This window comes from Lutra lutra, chromosome 4 (assembly GCF_902655055.1).
Source record: "Lutra lutra chromosome 4, mLutLut1.2, whole genome shotgun sequence".
NCBI classification, from domain to species: Eukaryota; Metazoa; Chordata; class Mammalia; order Carnivora; family Mustelidae; genus Lutra; species Lutra lutra.
The window spans coordinates 151,992,121-152,011,997 of NC_062281.1; the positions used below are offsets into that span (position 1 = coordinate 151,992,121).

Here is a 19,877-nt window from a genome sequence, read left to right on the forward strand (position 1 = left end):
CACGGTGGTGGGCCCGGGGCTGAGGCCCAGTGAAGGTGATGGAGCCTGGCCTTGGAGCCGCGGAAGGAGGGATGGGAGCAGTGGATCACTGAATCTCTGAGGCGGAGTAGGAGTTTTTTTTAATTTTTAAAAATTACTTAGTTTTTTGGAGTAGGGATTTTTATATATATTACACATATATATATAGGTTTCTTTTTTTCCCCTCTCCAGGAGCACTTTGTAACTCTCCAATTCTCCTTTTCCTTTCTGTAATAGCCTCTGCGTCGTTTTCCCGTGTGGAGCACACTCTGACTTTCGGGAGGAGGTGAGTGGCACTTCTCTCAGGGTTACTTCCGCGCGCGAGGCCCCAGCCCTGTAGCTGTCCTCTGCCAGCTTTCCCGCGCGCTTGCGGGGGCGGGGGGAGGGGGGGCAGCTCCTCCGGGCCCGCACGCAGGTGGCGGGAGGCGGAAGGAGGCGCTGATTGGAAACCCGCTTGCCGGGGGCGGGGCCTGTCTCGCGTGCCAGGGGCGGGGACCCGGCGGTAAGCGGGCGGAACTCCTTCCTGATTGGCTTGGGCCCCAGAGCCCTTGGTATCGCGTTGGTGCGGGGGGGGGGGGGTAGGCGTTGGGGCGGGGGGGAGCCGGCTGGGCCCCAATTCCTTGCTTTTCATGCCCACCGCCGCGGTTTAGACTGCGAGTGCAGAATGCTGCGTGCAGCGGCAGTGCGCTTGTCTGGGAGCGTGTTTTGGGCGACTTGATCAGAGCAGGAGGGTTTTGTTTGGCGTTCTCCCTCCGCCGCGCCCTGGGGAGGGGGCCGCGGAGGGCGGGGCGGGCACGGGCCCCGTGGGATAAGCCCGGCCTGCTTTTGAGAGGACTGGGGACAGAAGAGTGGTTGGACAGAAGAGTGGTTAACTCTTTGTGGCTGTTAACTCTTTGTGGCTGTTAACTCTTTGTGGCTGCGGCTTATCCGTGGGGGCGGCGGGGCGGTGGGAGGCTTTGGATTTCCAAGCAGGTCGGAGCCGGGCGTAGGGTCCTCCTGCAGTGGATTTCGTGTTTTGTGCCACGCCCAGGGGATGTTTCCCGAGAAAAAGGGCAACTTCCAGCCTTTTCAAGAAACTGTCGTGCCCCAGCTCTTCGCCGTCCCTGCGTGGAATCCTTACAACTCTGATGTAGATACTCGTCTGCCTCTTTTTAGATAAGGAAGGGTTGAAGTGACGTGGCGAACATCTTCCAGATGGTAGCGACAGAATTCGGGTTGGCCCAGATCTGCCTTGATAGCCTAGGCGCTTTGTAATACTGCACCTGTGCCCTGCCCTCCAGGGGTACCGGCTTGGCTGGGTGCGGAGAGGAGAGAAACTAATGATCAGTGAAGTAGTCAGTGCTGTTTCTGCTGAATGCTAACAGCAAGGGAAGATGCCAGCATTCATTTTTTGTGTGTTTGCCTGTTTCTCTATGATTCGGTGAAGCATCCCCAGATGAAATTAAATGTAACCTGGCCAGTGAGGATGAGTAGGGAGTTCACGGCAGAGACAGATGCTTCAGGCCCAGGGAGCAGGTTCCAAGGGGAAGATACCGGGACTCTCAGAATGGAATGCTTAGAAGACCCTTAGGGGTCCCCCTCCCTGAGGAAATAAATGGAGGCCCAGAGAGGATAAGGAATTATTTAAGAACCCCAAATGGGCCTGGGATGCAGGTTCTCAGCCCTTGATGCTGTGGTCTGGCTTTCTTAATAATTCAATGGTCAGACTCATCCTGTAAGAGTAGTTAACACTTGTTTAGTACTTACTAAATAAAGTACTTTATTACATACTTTAGTCTCTTTTAGCTCCTGTAACAACTCCATGAGGTATTTGGGCAAAATACAGTAATTTTTACAAGTATTCTATGAAGGAGAGAATTGAGATAGAAGTAACTTACCCAAAATCACACTGCAAATCTCAGCCTGGAGCCCAGGCTCTTTAGTCCTCTGTTATCTGTAAAGTAGATAAGAGGTGCTAGAGGAAACAAGCACAAACCTTTCAGAAGTAGAAATGTGTATCACTCCCTTATTCAAATGCAGACCTGAGGCTCAGAGATGTTTGGTGATTTGCCCAAGGTCACAGAGTGAGAAGGTGGTGGACAGCCCACAGTGGAGACTAGGTCTGGTTTCTTTCTGGTCCATCTGGCACAACCCCACCTTAGCTAGGAAAGGCCATCACAGCTCTCCTCCTGACTCACATCTTTCTTTCTTTTTTTTTTTTTTTAAGATTTTATTTATTTATTTGACAGACAAAGATCACAAGTAGGCAGAGAGGCAGGCAGAGAGAGAGGGGGAAGCAGGTTTCCTGCTGAGCAGAGAGCAGAGAGCCCGATCCTGGGCTCGATCCCAGGACCCTGGGCTCATGACCTGAGCTGAAGGCAGAGGCTTTAATGCACTGAGCCACCCAGGTGCCGCGACTCACATCTTTCTGACAGTGCCTTGGGGATATTGGCCTCTACAGGCAGTAGCTCTAGTCCTGGCCTGGTTGTATGGTCAAATATCACTTTTCCCATGATGAGTTTCCTGCTCAAACAGGACAGGGACCTGGGTCTCCTGGCTGCTACTGTGGTGCTTTTCTGCATTCCTCCTCACTTTCTCCTGTGCGGCATGTCCTCAGGAGATCTGGATCACATTATCCCCCCAAAACCAAAGTCTGAGATGTTTTTAGCTCTGGGATCCTTGAGAGAAACCAGTTGGTAAAGCTTCTTTGGTTTAGGTTTGGAGGTTAAGAATCAAGGGGGCAAAGCCCGGTCAGGACAGCCTACACTAGAGGCATGGGGCCTGCTGGAACTCAGTTAGCACCTCTTAAATCTGGGTGAAGAGTGATGAATAGAGTTATGAATTGGGGGTGGAAAAATGAGCCCCCCTCCCAAGTATTTCTCTTCATGAGTAACCCTCACTGACCTAGTGAATAAGATGCACGAGACTTCTCAAAATTAATTTAGCTCCTCTGGCTTGTCTTCACTGCTAACTTAGGTGTCTCTGAAGTCTTGGCTTCTAGAAGGGTTATTTAGAAGGAGGGCTTCTACTGTGGAAGGCAGCTCTGGACTCGATTCTAGGAGGTCTGGGGGGCTTGAGCCAGCGCTGCCAATCACTGGGTGTGTGACCCTGCAAATTGCAGTTCCTTCTCTAGAGCTCAGTCATTATTCATTCAGTCATTCAATAAACATTTCTTGAACCCCCACTGTGGGCCTGGCAGGGTCCTGATGGATGAGACAACGTCTAAAACCCCACAGCGGAGGAACTCACAGCCTCGAGGGGAGGAGAGACAAAACCAGACATCGTGAGTGGATCCTCAGCTACTCTGGGTATGGACAAAGGCTCTCTGGAGGAACTGATGGCCACAGGGCCACAACAACCCTTATGGAAACTTCATGAAAATTTGAAAAAGGTGCACCCCCCCTTCCCCCCCCTCCCCCAGGGCAAATGCAGCCCCATACCAGAGTGCACAGCTTGGCCAGCCGAGCCCAAGCAGATATTTGTGTTTCCAGTCGCCCCCTGAGCTGGTCACTCCTGCCTGGTGAACAGCTTACAAATTTGACCATCGCAGCCCTGAATGTCAAGACTGAGGTGTAAAGGTCCAATAGAAGGCAAAGGTGGAAAAGTCCATTTCAGGCGAGGAAGGAGCATGTATAGAACCTGCAGGCTTGGGAAAGTGGTTCTTTCACTTGGGAACCTGCAGGTGTTCAATGTGACTAGAAAGGAGCGTGAGTGGCACCCTGGGGGAATTGAGACTAAGTTGGAAGGATTGGCAGAGGAATTTATTCACTCATGAAGTAAATAATCAGTGGGCGTCACTTTCAGTTTGCTGTTGGAGGGAAGTAGAAATAGTAGTGAACAAAGTCTACATAATCCCCTGCCCTGGAGGAATGAATTTACATTCTAGTGAGATGATGGGCTTCTGGTGTCTATTACCAAATCAGAAGGGACCTTCCCTCTTGCACTGTATGTAATGAGATAATGTGTGTAAAGCCCTTTGAGAACTGGGAACTACTGGATCATTCCTATGAATAAATATTTTAATTTTCATCTGTGTGGCCGACACCAGTGCCAAGGCATTTGGGGGACTGTTCCTGACACCAGGCACCTACCTGATTGTACCTTGGGGATGAAGTGACCTTTGGTTGTGATCACAATACTAAAGGAACTATGACACCTTCTCACCATCTGCTGTCACTGCCCATCCTGAATTGGAAAGAAATCCTCTCCCTCTGGGTCAGTTGAGCAGGCTAGGTGACTGGTGACTTTCCGGGGCCTGTATGGGAATTCATCAGCTCGTCCTCAGGCTCTGACCACCTGCTGTGGTCAAAGGCTCTTTCTCTTCTGGCCAAAATACCAATGGAGTTGAGAGAGTCACTTAAAAATTATTAAGGAAAGGGGAGCTCCATTTCTGGCATAGGGGTGGGCTGAGGGATTCCAAGAGCCTTGTCAGGTGGTCTGCAGGTTAGAAGCTGTGTGGTCTGCTCAGTAGCTCTGATTCAGGTGATTGGAGTTGATTTTTAGGCCTGGGAACTTGGCTTCTTCCTCACTATGTGGTTGTGGGCAAGTCACTTCCTCTTTCGGGATACTAGTTCCTTCCTCTATTAACCAGAAGGTTTCACTTATTGAAATGTGAACAGCAGAGTTCTTTGAACTCTTCTGTGGCCCCATAGTATATAATCCAGATGAAAATGGTGGTGCTGTGGTTGAGGCAGTTTTGGGGCCTGGAGTTCTCCTGATTTCAACTGCACCTTGTCCTTACTCACCCTCTCAGGACTTCAGGCTCTACTAGATATTGCTCTGGAATCATAGTGGAATTTAGTTTAAAACAATTGGATTGAACATTTCCCCTCTCAATCGGCTCCTCTGGTCCCTGGGCTTAAGGTAGAGGTGAGGGCAATTAAAAAGTCTTGTGATCATTTTTATAATTTCATATATACATTAAATGATTATCCAACTCTTTCCCCCTTCAACATAAACATCATCCAGCTTATCTAGGTGACCCACCTTGACCCTTCTTTCCATGGACAGACATGAGATTTTATATGAATGACTATGGCAGCAGCCTGAAAACATCTAAAATGTTCCCGGTTTCACTTTCTATGTAGTATGTTTCTCAAACTGGGGGATCTGTGAATTTTTTTTTCTTTAAAAGGGATGTATCTGTTAGAAGATAGTGGCATAAACAAGTACGAATTTATTTCTCTTATGTATAAAGTCCAGATAGGCAACCCAGGGCTCGAATGATGGATTCTCAAGTATCAGGATCTCAGCTTTTTCCATTATGTTGCTCTGTAGTCTTCAATACACACCTTCCATCTTGTGATCCAAGATGGTGGCCCTGTTTCTGCCATTAAGTCTATATTCCATCCAGCAGGAAGGAGGATAGGAGTAAAGGCAAGAGCCTACCATTTCCTTTTAAGGACAGAAGTTGCACACATCACTTCTTTTCACATCCCCCCTGCCCATAATTTGGTCATGTGTGCACCCCTATGTTCAAGGGAGGCCAAGAAATCTCTTTAGCTGGGCATCCTTGAGACGAACTAAAAATTCTTTTGCTATGCAAAACAAAAGAGAACAGTTAAAGGGGCCAAATAGAGATTGCTGCCAGAGGATCTAGCCATTTCTCAAGCTTGAGAAAGACTAATTTCCACAGTCCTTTTTAGCTGTGAAATTCCGTGATGTGAGTAGACTCTAAGGACTTCAAGCTCTAACAGAGCTCTAGAGTTTAGCTAATCCAGTCTCCTTCATCAAATGACTTTACAGATAAGGCCACTGGGAGTGTACAGAGGTTAGGCAATTTGCCCAGGGTTAACTCAGTAACAAAGGGAGAAGTCAGTTGTAGGAGTGGCAGGATTCTTTGGGCACGTAGAAGGGCTCTTGTCTCTGTTCTTTATATTCCTAAGTCTGTGATGTCCTGGCCCTTCAGACTATCCCTTTCCATTTATGCCATCATTTGAGGGATATAGTAGACTCTGCCGCAGGCATCAGGTTACCCTGAAAGGAGGATGAACTTTGGAGTCAGATGTAGTTGGCTCTCAATCCTGCTTCTGCTTCTTATTGCTGTGTGGCCTTAGGACATTTCATCTCCTGGCTTTGCTATCCTCATGCTTACAAAGAAGATACTATCCACCTTACAGGTTTCTTCTTTCCTTTCACCCTTCCTTCTTCTGCCCCTGCCCTCCTCTTTTCTTCCACTCATGGAGTGAATAAGTTAAGTGTTCTGCTATGGGATTTCAGACATAGAAGGGAAACCAAAGGTAGTTTCCTTTCTTTCTTCCTTTCTCTTTCCTCCTCTTCTTTCATTTTCTTTTTTTTTCAGTCTCCTTTGATTTTATACTGCTTCCCACCAGCCTTAATAATCACAGAATCCAGAGGACTAAATACATGTAGGAGTTGGTACATGCCAGATTCTCTTCAGAATATGCGATGCCCAGAAATAGTTTGCCCTGACTGATGAACTTCTACTTCCTTTTACCATTTTCCCCCCTTATTTCCTATTTTTTAATCAGACAAGGAGAACTATAGTTCTTCTTGGGTTTCCCCCTTGACCATCTCATCACTGGCCCCTGATGTAGCTGTTTCCCCTCCTTCTCCATGACTTCTGAACTCTTTACAGTGTTGATGTAATATCATGCTTACTGTGGGTTTTTTCTCTTCCTTGTCTTCGGTTAGAGTCTTCTGTGAGCTCCCAGAGGACAGGGAAGGGACTTCTGTGTATCCCTGTAGCTTGGCCCACAGCCTGGTTACACAGTCATGTGGTGTCCCAGAAGTTGGTTAGGGAGCATGGGTCTGGAGAAGCCATGTCTTCCCACCTTCACGTTTTATTTTATTTTTTTATTTAAAATTTATTTATTTATTTATTTGACAGCGATCACAAGTAGGCAGAGAGGCAGGCAGAGAGAGAGGAAGGGAAGCAGGCTCCCTGCTGAGCAGAGAGCCTGATGCGGGGCTCGATCCCAGGACCCTGGGATCATGACCTGAGCCGAAGGCAGAGGCTTTAACCCACTGAGCCACCCACGTGCCCCCACCTTCACGTTTTATAGGCACGGGAACTGAAGCTTGACTGGGGCTGAGCTTCCTCTGAGCAAGGACCCTGTGCTCTACCTTGCATCTTTCACAGTACCTGTTGGGAACAAAGCTGGAAAGGAGTGGAGGGAATGGGGAAGAAGAGATAAGGTGGGAAATCACCCTTGATTCAGCACTAAAAATAGCTGCTTTTAAGTAAATGCGATCTTACTTCATCTTGACAACAGGAATGTAAGATAAATACCATTATCTGTCCTGCGAGGTTGAAATTAAAACGGAGGTCAAGAAAGGTAAAGATACTTGGTTGAGTTCACACGGTGCCTCGGAAGTGGAGTGAGAAATGAAACAAGGTCTGTGAAGCCAAGGCCACGCTCTTACTCTTGAACCATGAGTCAGAGTTACTGACACAGTTAAGTGTGAGAATTAAATGGTCTGTGTAAGGAAGCCAGATCACTTTAGGAAATTTCTCCTAACAACACTAATGAGGGTCTGTGACACTGACAGGACATGTGCTTTGTGCTAAGTCCCTTTCAGCTTTATTGAGTGCTGGGATTCAGTCTGCCTCTCTGAACTCCTCCACCATCAGTGTGAGCCATTTAAGAAGGACAGATTCTTCCAGGAGCAGCGATGTCTCTTTAGCTTGAATCATCAAGGTCAGGCCAAGCAGATTTGTTTGGGGTTTTTGATGGGATTTCTCTTAATTGATTGGGGTAAAGAGTTCAGAGCTAAGTTGGATTGGCTTTTCAGCTCCAAGCTGCAAGAGACTGGGGCTTGGCACGATTCGAGGCTGTCTGCTGAGGCTGCTCCTAACCCCGCTTCTTCAGCCCACTGGTGAGCACCTACCAGCACCCTCTACTCCCTGGAGCATATGGCGATAGCTGCTACACAAGGAATAAACATGCTCTTAGTCTCCAGAGAAACCTGTCCAATTTCTGGGGCTTTCCTGTTTGGATTCTACTCACTGTCTGGAGGGGTTTCTGTGTTGTTTTGCCTGTCTCTCTCTCTTTCTGTCTCTCTCCTCCCCACCACTCCCCCAGCATCCTCACTTTCTCTTTCCCCCTCCTTACCCACCCTCTGCCCTTTTTTCCTTCTTTTCTTCCTTCCAGATATTTTATTATTCTGCTTTAAAAACGTTTTAGGGCAGTAAGCAATTTTGAATTATAATGCTTCCCAGAGTCTAGCATACAGTGATTTTTGTCTTCCAAGTCTTGGTATATGTTCTGTCTCTTCCTTTTTCATTTAACTAAGATTCACTAATAACAGCAATAGTTTCAGTGGGGAAAAGTTACTTACTGATGGGTACTAGGCACCAGTCTTTCAGGGACTAACAAATACTACCTTCTTTCTGTCAGCAGTGTTGTTGAGCATCTAGCCATGGCACCATCATGGACATGACCAGGGCTACTCCCCTTTTTCACAGAGCATATCCTGTAGTTGGAAACACAGGTAGTAAACACATAAATATATAATATCCTTCCAGATTATCTAATTACATTTTCAAAAAGACCTCACACAGCAGTTGTTACAAGCCCATTTTAGATATGCAGAAATACTGAGGTGCAGGTAATAAACTTATCTGCCCGCAAAGAAAGGAGAAGTTGTAATGCAGCCCAACCTGTGGTCTTTTTAGCTCCCAGTGAGGCTTTGTATTATGAGCCCAGAGGTAGATAAACACTGTGAAGCTTAACTCCAGGGTCCCTCACTTGCTTGGGCCCTTTCTAAATTCATTCATACCTAATTGTTCACCCTTTTCTGAGGGCCTACCACATCTTATAAGACTCAGGCCTTGGGCTTATAAAACCTAGACTGGTCCTCACTGATGTAAGGATTCAGAGACCATTCTGAGTTTCCAAAAGACTTCCAGAGGAGACAGATATGAAAATAAATCATCCTAATTCATAGAGATAAGAACTGTCATAGAGGTGTTATGGCTTGAGTTTTGTCCTCCTTCCCTTAGTTCATATATTGTTAAATGAGGTTAAATGGGGTTCATTAGGGTAGGGCCCAAGTCCAATAGGATTGGTGTCCTTGTAAGAAGAGACAGAGATGCTGGGGAGCTCCCTTCCCATGCACACAGAGAGGAAATGCTGTGCAAAGTCACCAGAGAAAGCAGCTGTCCCTAAGCAGGAAGAGGGTTCTCATCAGAAATTGAATTTGTTTACATCTTGATTATGGATTTTAGCCTTCAGAACTGTGAAAAAATAAAAGTCTGTTTTTTGTACCACTCAGTCTGTGGTATTTTGCACCTGGACCAGACAAGTAAAGGAGGGATATACGAGGTAGCTGGATTTGAGGAGGGGGACACCTTCTGGACATAGAAAACAGTCTGAGGAAAGGTACAGAGACCTGAGAGAGCATGGAATATCTGCAGACCTCCTAGTCTCCTAGTAATCCTTGTGCGCCTTGAGGCACGGGAGGGGCAGAATCCCAAAAGGTGTGGTATGCCATGCTGCAGAGTCTGGGTTTTATCTGGCAGGTGTGGGAGTGTCCCTGGCTTGCCCAGAGCTGGATGTGTCCCCAGAGTCATGGTGGCTGCAAAGAGGAAGATGCATTGCAGGGTGGGAGACCAGTTAGCCCACTAATGCTAACCCCGGGAGGTGAGGGTGTGGCTCTGGAACAGATCTGCAGTGGCACAAGGAGAGGGACGTGTTTTGGATCTGGCAGGAGACAACAGAAGGGAGAGGGAGGAGCTTGGATCACACATGGGTTCCTGTTTGGGTGTCAGAATGGATAGTTTTTAAAATATTTTGGTCACGTCTAAAGTAACTTGAATATATACATAGATTAAATTTGCTTCTGAGGAAAAGTGTTTGGAAGTCCCATATTTCAAAGAAATACCAGGTGAAGATGTGCTGTGATCCTAGATCTATAGTTTTGGTCAGCTGGCTGCTCTGCCATTACAGAGTTTTGGAAGGAATCAGGGTTAAACTTGGTAATTACTTGGCTTGGTGCAAAGAACACTTCTCTCCTAACCTGAGTCTTGGTCCTGATCCAACTTGCTGTTTACCTTTGGGTGAATCATTTGCCTTTGGGTGAATCATTTGCTTTGTCTGGTCCTTAGTCTCATGTTCTCAAAAAGGAACCACTTGGGTTAAGTGAGCCTTAATTTCCCTTTGAGTGCTAATAGTCTACACATCCATGTTTAATCAGCCTATGCGCAAATCAAGACTTGGGCAAAGATTAAAGTCTAATTTCCAAGAACAATACCTAGTTCAGTCCTAAAGGAAAGCTTTAAGCCCCACATCATTTCAGCTCTGCTTGGACTCGTAGATTCATAGTGGACTCTAGAGGGAGGAGGATACTTGGAAGCTATCCAGTCCAGCTTCTTTATTCTGCACTTGAAGAGACTGAGAAATAGGAAGAGCACCATCTGAGAGTATCATACAGCTAGTTAGAAGCAGAGCCAGCAATTGAAGCCAGGTCTCCTGACTAGGGGCGTGGGGGGCTGCTAATGTGTCGCGTGACTGTAGGAGCTGGTGTGAGTTGTAGCCCCTGGAATTATGGAAGTGGAGGTCCTGGTCGTCACCCCCATTTTGCTACTGCTCTCACTCTATTTATCCGATTGTTTCAAATGCCTCCTTCACCCTCTGGATACCTGGTATCCCCTCTTCCTCCCTTTTACCTGCCTGGTGGTACTCTATTAATCCTTTACAAACATCAGCTCTCTGATCACCATTCTTCCCTTTGTACATACCTCAATGGCTATATATAGTGAACAAATTATGTGAAAATTGTTGTCTTACTTATTTCCTTACAGTTGACCCAACAAGGGTGGAAACCATGTCTTATTTATCTCTGTACTTCTAACATCTAGCCCAGGTACTTAGTTAATGTCCATGGAAAGAATGAATACAACAGATAAATAATGATGTCATGGATGAATGAATGTAAACTGAGGTCTGCTGGAGAATATACAATCAGAAAAAGCTTAGGAAGCCGTGCCCCAGGAGGGGTAAATGAGACTAGGGTTTTCCTCTCATCTGGTTATTTCTTAGACCTATAGGTCATCACCCTCATTAAGGATAGCTCCCCTAAGCTGTAAGCAGGAAATGCCTCGGTATCAGGTCCAATGGCCCATATTGAAGACATAATCCTTTGGCCCATGACTCACCAATGGATTCCAGAAGGCTCGGTGTGGGTGGCCTTCCTCAATCAATCAATGGTTGGGCGTCCTAGCTTGTGATTGGATCCCCTTTCTGCCACCCAAGCTTACAGGTCTCTCAGATGCAGCCTGTATGGAGACCTCTGGCCATCAGGCCTGCTCAATTTCTAACCACCCACCAGGAGACTAGGGAATCATCCATAAAAGCTAGGTTTTATGACCATTGACACCACTTGAGCATGGTCATTATGATTATTTAACATTTATGAGACACCCTCAGTGCATTGGGGCAAGGGAAAGGCAGTTTGGCAGCTTCAGCACAAATGGATGTTTCTCTATAACCCCACAAAGGTGCTCCCTCCCACCCAGATTAGTTCATTTGCAACTATGTTCAGGAGCTCATATAGGCCAGGGCAGAATTCACTTAAAGCATCCTATGTACTGTTTAACCTAGACATTTCTAAGAAAACCTCAGTTAGACAAATCCCAACAAAGGAGAAGTAATTAACCAGATTTTTGTTTTTGCAGTTCTCTTGCTTTGTTCTCTGAGAGATGTTGATGTGAAAAGTCCTTCATTCTTTCTCATTCAAAAAAATATATGGGCTTCTGACTTTATGCTAGACTATGTGTCTAGTCTTGGCATTATAGAAATAATGTAGGACAGCCTGTGCCCCTAGACAGCTCAAGCATGGAAACAAAAATACAGTGTCACAGGTGATCTGTGAGAACCAGGTTGATGGAAGAGTGCAGGCCTAAAGGAGGATGTAAGTGGTCAAGTCACTCTGTTGGCAGGCACAGGCTAAGAAGGCTTTACAGGAAGAAAAGCTCAAGATAGCATTTGATTGATGATGATTTCAGAGTGGGTGGACATGGACCTCATAGGCAGAAGGAATGACTGAGCAAATGTATGGGAGGGTGAAATGGTAGAACATAGTCAGGGAATTCTAAACTATACAGGCAAATTGGGATCTATGGTATGAGGGGATGAGATGGGAAATCTAGACAAAGGCTAGATTATAAAGGGCCTTGCCCATTGCTGAAGAAGTGTGGTCATGACTGTTGCTTTGGGAAACTGTGTCACTCTCCTGGAAAGGCACTTCTCCTTTGGTTTGGTTGATATCACTCTGATGGAGCAGCTCCTGCCTCCCTGGTTGCTCCCCTCTGTCATTCGCATGGGGTTGTCTCTCTCTCTGCCCACCTTTTAATGCCAGTGTTGCTCAGGGTTCCTCCACTATTTGTCCTGCTCCGGACCTTCCTCTGGAGAGTTTCCCATTGCAGTGATTCCCCACATGATCTCTCTCACCAGATGCTTTCCTGAACTCCAGACGTATACATAGACCCCACTGCCTGGTGAAGTCTCTACCTGATGCAGGTGGCCATCTGCTCCCTAACCCTTCACTCATCCTCTGTTTCTTGTGCTTGCAGAAATCATCACTGTCTAGCTGCTCCAACTTGGAATTACGCTAGACTCCTCATTTCTACTCATAAGTTACATCAAGTCCACTGAAGATTCATTCATTCAACACCTACTCAGTTTTTACTTCCTGCCAGGGCTGCGACTAGCAGGTAGTGTAGAGATGGGTAAAACAGAGCTCTGGCCCTTGAGGAGCTCAGTCAGACGGGAAGAATGGCTCATGAGTAGCTGGCTGTCACTCTGGGTGCGCCACATAGCCAGAAAGGGCTGTAGGCTGATGACTTACCTGGGTTCTAGAAGGTGGTGTGGAAAAGGCACCTACCCTTGCCAGGTGGCTGGAGTGGTGTGAGGAAGGCCTGGCAAGGCTTCCTCAAGGGACTGATCCTTGTGCTGTGCCTCAAAGAATGAGTCGGAATTAGGCAGGGATGGGAGGCTGTGAGGGAGGGGAGGTGTGCCCCAGGGAAAGGGAAGAACATGAGGAAGTGAGCGGTGATGATAAACGGTGGGATGCGGTTTTAAGCAGCTCACAGGTGCCTGAGAAAAAAGTGGAAGGCAGAAGTGGTAAAGAGGAGATGAAGCTGGCCTCTGTGGGGCCTTGTGTTTCTTGAAAAGAGTTTGGGTGTATCCCAAGGGAAATTGGGATTCAACATTCGGAGCAGAGAACTGACTTGATCAAGGTAACTGTGCGGGAAGATCAGACCAGCAGGTAGGGTGAGTTGGCAGGTGGAGGAGGGCTGCTGTGGTATGGAGACCATGAGAGAGGCGATAAAGCCTAGCCTAGGGCAGGTGCTCCAGGGGTGGAGCAGAAGGGATACTGGGGAGACATTTCTCAAGTAGAATCAACCTCCTCTGTTCATCATTTGAATATGAGAATAATCTAGAGATGAAGTGAAGATGCTGAGTTGTCTTTCTAGCTCAATGGTAGGTGAATACTGGTGTCTCCTGAGAACGCAGGAGTGGAAGTAAGCTTGCAGGGGTAAGAGTCCTCAGTCTTAGCTAGTTTTGAGGTATTGTACACAAAAATGCTTTGTAAGCGTGAAGGATTTTTTTCACATGGGGACTCGGGGGTGACTGCTGCTCTGGGATCTGATCTTGACTTCTCCAGGTGGAAGCCATGCCCTTGACTTGGGCACAGAGGCCCATCACAGAACAGAGGGCTGTTCTGTAATGTGGGCAACAAGGATTGAAGTCTTGGTGATCTTCAGACTGAGGAGAAGCCTTAGTAACCTTCACTGACCCCCAGGCTGCTGGCCACATGGGGACTTGTGCTCTCTGCCATCTCCTGCTGGGAATGCTGGGCTATTTGGGACATGTGGTGAACCCCCATCCATGCCAGAGAGGCAGGAGCTTCTTGAGCTCTGGCCATCCCCGAGGTTATTACTCTAGTCTACCTCCACATGTTTCTCATGAAAGGGGTGATGGAGGGGGCTGCTTTGATTGGTGGAAGCATCCTCAGTCTGCTCTCCTCCAGCTCCATCCTCCAGGAAAGCCATGGTCTTCCAGGGAAAGGGGCTTTAAAGAATAAAGTGCAGGGAAAAATAGATTTTAGGGTTCTGTCTAGATAATGGTTTTCCTTTTTCTCTCTTTGTTTTGCTTTTATTTTGTTTTAAAGGGCAGGTGCTTCCTGCTGTCTTGGAACAGAGCAGCATTTCTCTGGTATTTGTTTGGAGTGAAGGGAATGAGGCTGGCCTTAAGGTGACGGTGGTCAGCTTGGAGCCCACCCTTCCTCCTTGTCTGTAAGAGGTTGGACTGGATGCAGCTGCAGGTCCTCTTAGGTCTGAGCCTGTAAGATACGGTTCTCGTGGTCAGCAAGTTGTGGAGACTGCACCAGGAGTGGAAGGAGCAGGGGCTCCAGAGTCCTTACTCACCAGCGGCGAGACCCTCAGTAACCCCATACATCTCACCAGCGGCGAGACCCTCAGTAACCCCATACATCTCCCCAAGTCAAGATTTTCCTGTCTGTCCGATGAAGACAGTTAGCGTGTTTGCTTGCTTTTCAGTGGTCGGAGGGTTAAGGGCAGCTCTCACAGTGGAATCTGTAAAAGGCTGTGCACCCTCAAAGCAGCTTGAACCTCCCTGGTGACTTTGCCCAGCCTGCTGTTTCGCGGCTCGGGCCAGTGAGTGAGAATAGGCAGGCTCCCTCCTTGGGGACCCCCAGATTTGCTCCTCTGCTCCATGAGTGTAGTAGTAAGTATCTTGTAAGGCTGTAGTGATGCATGGCATGAATCCGCGTCCCTCTGCTTCTGTCCATGTATCCATCCAGCAAGCTCGTATCGCACACCTGTTCCACGCAGTTCCTGTGCCACGTGCTAGAGATGCAGAAATGAGTAAGATGCGGGTGGCTCTGTTCTCCATGAAAGTACAGTGTGGGCACAGGGACACCAACTCTCTAGGCACACGCACACACTGTACCCCCCAAAATTATGAAACAGTGTGGGAATTCAGGGAGAGCCCTGTCCTGGTGGGACATGGGAGCCCCGAGGGAAGCACATCTGGCCTAGCCTGCAGGTCAGCCGAGTCTCTGGAGGAGATGGCACCAGAACTGAGACTTGGAGGACAAGTCAGCCAGCTTGAGGGTGGGGGGTGGTGCAGGGGAGAGGCGGACCACTGTGCAGAGGGGCTGCCTATTCTCATGCCGCACTCCTCCTCCTTCAGGCTTCTGCTCAAAATGTCCCCTCCTCACAGCTGTTCATTCTGAGCACCTTGGTCCCTGTCTATCCCTTTACCCTGCTTTAGTTTCCTTAACAACATGGTCATGAGCTGAAATGTCTTTCTGTGGATTTATAGTCTGTTCTCCACGTTGGAATGTAAGCTCGCCGTGGGCAGGGACCTTCTGTGTCACATTTAGCATGGTATCCCCGTGGCCTCGGGTCTGCTTGGACCGCTGTAACGAGAGACTACAGACTGGGCAACTCAAACAACAGAAGCTTAGTTTCCCCTTTTTTTGAAGTCTAGTAGTCTCGGATTAAGCCATGGTCAGGGTTGGCTCCTTCCGAGACCTGTGAGGAAGAAGCGGTTGTATGTCTTTCCCCAGTTCCTGGTGGTTTGCCGGCGATCTGTCATGTTCCTCTCCTTGTAAATATATACTCTGCTCCCTGCCTTCATCTTTGTGTGTCATTACCCCGAGTGTCTGGGTCCAAATTTTCCCTTTTTAGAAGGATGCAATTCATATAGGATTAGGAGGCATCCATGCTATTTCAGTGTGACCTCATCTTAACGAATTGCATCTGCAATGACCCTATTTCCAAATAAGATCATATTCTGAGATATTGGGGGTTAGGACTTCAAGACGTGAATTTTGTGGGTGGATGCAATTCAATCCACAAAAGGCATGTAATATACAGTCAAAATACATTTGTCGAATGAAGGAATGGTTGGATAAAGGCACAGAAGCAGGAATTAGCTTGCTGAGGGCTGGTAGGGAGGCAGCCTGGAGGGAGGAAATCCCGGTTTGGGATTCTAGGAGCTTAAAGAGCAAGGCAGCAGCTGGTCAGAGCTGACACCCAAGAGGTATGCATACCTCCTCCTTAGCATGTGGGAAACACTCAGTCCGAGGTAGCTTCTGTGATCTTAGTTTCTACTGGTCGTTAGGTGGATGCATGAGTGTATCCAGCATCCCTGCTCCTGGAAGACTCCCTTCACATGATAGTGGAGCTGCGTGTCAGCAGTTTGGGCTGGCACCATCCTGTTTACAGAGGGCCACATGGGCACCTGCTTACTCAGCAGGTCCTGAAGGCCAAGTCTCATATGAGACGCTCTAACCCGGTCATCTTTCCTTTACGTGTCCACAATAGGTTGCCTTTTGCCCCTCTGATAAACAGCCTGTCCTTCATGAACTGAGATCAGTGACGGGTTCGCGGGGGTTCTGAAACATTTCCTTCGGGGTCATAACCACTGAGACACAATTTCTGACTAATCAACCCTTGTGATACAGCATGGCAAGGTAACAGAACATAAATAGCATAGGAAACCAAGATTAATGTGGAAATGTCCCTGAGATATCAGGATAGGAAATTGCAAAGGAGCCATGGAGGCTCCTTGGAGAATGAGCTGGAAGTCCGAAGGAGATAAACTCATAGCGAAGTGGAAAAGAGCCCCGACATGAACTCAGCCTCTGCCACCCACCAGCTGTGGGATCTAAGGGAAGTCACCCTTCTGCTGTGAGTCTCTTTTCCCCAGCCCAGAGGTGGGGATAATATGACCCATGGCATTGTAAGAAAGAGAGCACGTATATGGGACTGGAACACAGAGGCTGACATTTTGCAAGAGCTCAGTGCATGGCAACAATAATAATAGCTTACATAAACTGAGTGCTTACAAATGGGTGAGGCATTATTCTAAGTGATTTAACCTCATAAGGTAGGTGTGGTCATAAAACTCATTTTGTAGTTGAGGAAACTGAAGTTTAAATGGTTTAGGTAAATGCCCAAAGCCACTTAGCTACCAGGTGATGAAGCTGAGCTTCACATTCAGGCAGTCTGTCCTAGAGCTTGTGCTTTTGACTATTAGGCTATGTAATTACTGGCATAATTATAACTGATGAGTGAGAATTTGGGGCATTTTCCATTAAAACTGGAGGGAAGAGAAACAACAGAAGTTATTATTAACCCAGGTGCCAGGTGATCAAATACTTATCTCAATCAGCCCTCATATGCAGCCTAGAAAAGATATATTGTCTGCTTGCATTTTAAAAATAAGTGAGAAGTGAACCAAGACTCAGAAAGCTCAAACAGCCTAGATTCAAACCCAAGTATCTCTGGGCCCAAAGCCCAGTCTCTGTCTACCACGCCCGCTGCCTCCAGGAAACTCACTCAAGTTAACATGGAATGAGCTGCAGGACACGGACAGTTCTGTCCCTAAGGGGTGACTAATACATGGAGGCTCTTTCTGACTTGTGTCAGGGCTGACAGCTAGGTAAGGGAGACCATTAACCAGTTCACAGAACATCGGGTCCAAAATGAGTAACATGCCAGACCACCGGAGGAAGTTAAGAGGTCAGTAGGAAAAATACTGCTGGTCTGATGGTCCGTGAAGTTCAGAGGAAACATTGGTGAATAAGGAAGATGGATAGGAGAGCCTATATTTAAAACTGGCTGGAGGAAGGGAAGGAAGCGATAAGCCTAATTTTAGAAAGCCTCACACTCTCAGGCTCCTAAGGTAAGAGACAGGGAGTTCAGCGAGGATTACTTGTTCTTTGTCATCCATGGGTCTCTAGGGGAGGAGCTGGGGCCGATTTAGCTCTGAGGAACCCCCCCCAGGGAGTATAAAAAGGAATGCTACAAGGCCAGATAGACCTAGTGTTGAGCTACATATGATCAAGTCATCTCTCTCAGGCTTGGTTTCCTCATCTATAAAATGGGACAGTAGTATCCGTCCAACAGAGTTTTTGTGAAGGATGAGGTGAGAAAAGATTGAAAGAGCCTGTTAAATTGTCTGGCCCCTGCTAGGTACTCAACTAATGTTCACTGCATGAATCTCATGGGGAGATGAAATGTTTGTTAAAAAAATCCCTTATTCAGTCACGGTAAGAGTATTACCAGTAGATTCTAATTTCTTTAGATCAGAAAAGAGATTTTCATGTCTACAGTGTTTGGCTTTTCCCTTATTCAGGCATATGATGTGCTGAAGTCTCTGAGAATGGCTAATAATGGCATGAATATAAACGTATATACTCAAATCCTGGCCTGAGATATTCTTGCTAATCACATAGTGCGCTCTGAAGTTCACATCATAACACCATTACCTCTTTTTTCCCCAATATTGAGGGATGTTTATGGTTTTTTTTTTTTTTTGATTCTAAAAATAAGTTGGTTAAAAAAATAATTTATTAATTCAGGATGATATGAAGTAGAAAGTGAAAGGATACTCTCCAGTTCGACTTCCCAGACATAACCATTTTTTGTTGTATGCATGTGCTTTCAGACTTACTTCAGATAAACATATACGTTGCATTCTCTACACATGTAGACACACACACACCCCTTAGAGCAGAATCTTGATTTTTATTTTTTATTTATTTTTAAAGATTTTTATTTATTTTGTGAGAGAGAGAGAACAAGGACACAAACAAGAATGGTGGAGGGGCAGAGGGAGAAGCAGACTCCCTGCTGAGCAGGGAGCTTGATGTAGGACTTACGACTCTGGGAACATGACTTGAACCAAAGGTAGACACTTAACTGACTTGAGCCACCTAGGTGCCCAGAATCTTGATTTTTAGCTGAGCACGTTGCCACCTGGAATAAAAACTACATTTCCCAGTCTGCATTCCAGCCAGGTGTGTGCCTGTGCCTAGTAGCAGAGAAGCAGACAGATGGTGCAACACCAAGAAGGTTGCTTAAAAGAAGCTAATTCAGGTAGGAAGTGTGGCTTTTTAGCTCTTTCCCTGCCTCCTTCTGGCCTACAAAACAGACGTAAAGGTAGAGTTCCAGCAGTCATCTTAGGCCACAAGGGGACCCTGAGGATGGGAGCCACACATTGGAGATCACAAGAAAGTGTCTGAGTCATTGACAACTTAAAGGAGTGCCATACCACTTCAGACTATCCTTCTGCCGGTTCTCTTTCACATTGGGGAATAATTTCCTCTGATTTCAAGCTACTGTGATGAGGTCTTCTGCAATTTCTAAATGACGCACAGTTCTCTCCTACCCTTTCCACTTAACTTTATATTATAGGTATTTTCCCTTGTCAGTACATTGAAAAATCTACTCTACTCTTTTTCATGACTAAGTAAATATTCCCTTTTAAGGATTTACCATAATTTACTCAGTTCCTTATTGATAAATATCATAAGTTCTTGCTTCAGTTTTTGAACATGATAAACAGTGTGAAACATAAATCTTTGTACACATTTGAATATTTTCTCAAGATAAGAAGAGGAATTTTAGAGCTAAAATGTTTGTGTATCTTCAGTTGGCAATTTAATGAAATTGATAAATAAATTGGTGCATTGTAATTGGTATGTCTTGCCAAATTATCTCTAGAAAGTCATTCTGAGTTATGCTTCTTTAAATAGAATTAAAGAAAATTTTTTTGGTGAATTTTTCATACAGGCAAGGTACAAAGAATAGCATCAAAAGCACATCTTCACTATCCAGTGGAAGGAGTCAAGCTTTTCCATGGTTCCCTGAAGTGCCCTGTGTGTCTCGCTCCAGTGGTATCATCCAGCACTTTCCTCTCAACAGGCCAGGGACTCGCTTGATCTTTCACCAACGCTGGGAGCCAGTGGGTGAATCTGTAGGGTTCTCTCACTTGTAAGTGATAGACATTCTCCCGTACCCCACAATAATACCTTGGTTCATACACTTTCAATCCCTTGGGGGAGAACTTGCTATAGGAAGGACTCAGAGGATGTCATTG

At 46.6% G+C, this 19,877-nt stretch overlaps 1 long non-coding RNA gene across 1 annotated transcript in view; it reads left to right on the forward strand.

The window, feature by feature from the left end:
• The first annotated feature begins 253 nt into the window (after positions 1-253).
• Positions 254-19,877, forward strand: part of LOC125096715 (uncharacterized) — a 234,121-nt gene continuing 214,497 nt past the window's right edge. The window contains exon 1 of the long non-coding RNA XR_007126360.1: positions 254-304. This is a non-coding gene — a long non-coding RNA (uncharacterized LOC125096715). The remainder of the gene's footprint in view (positions 305-19,877) is intronic.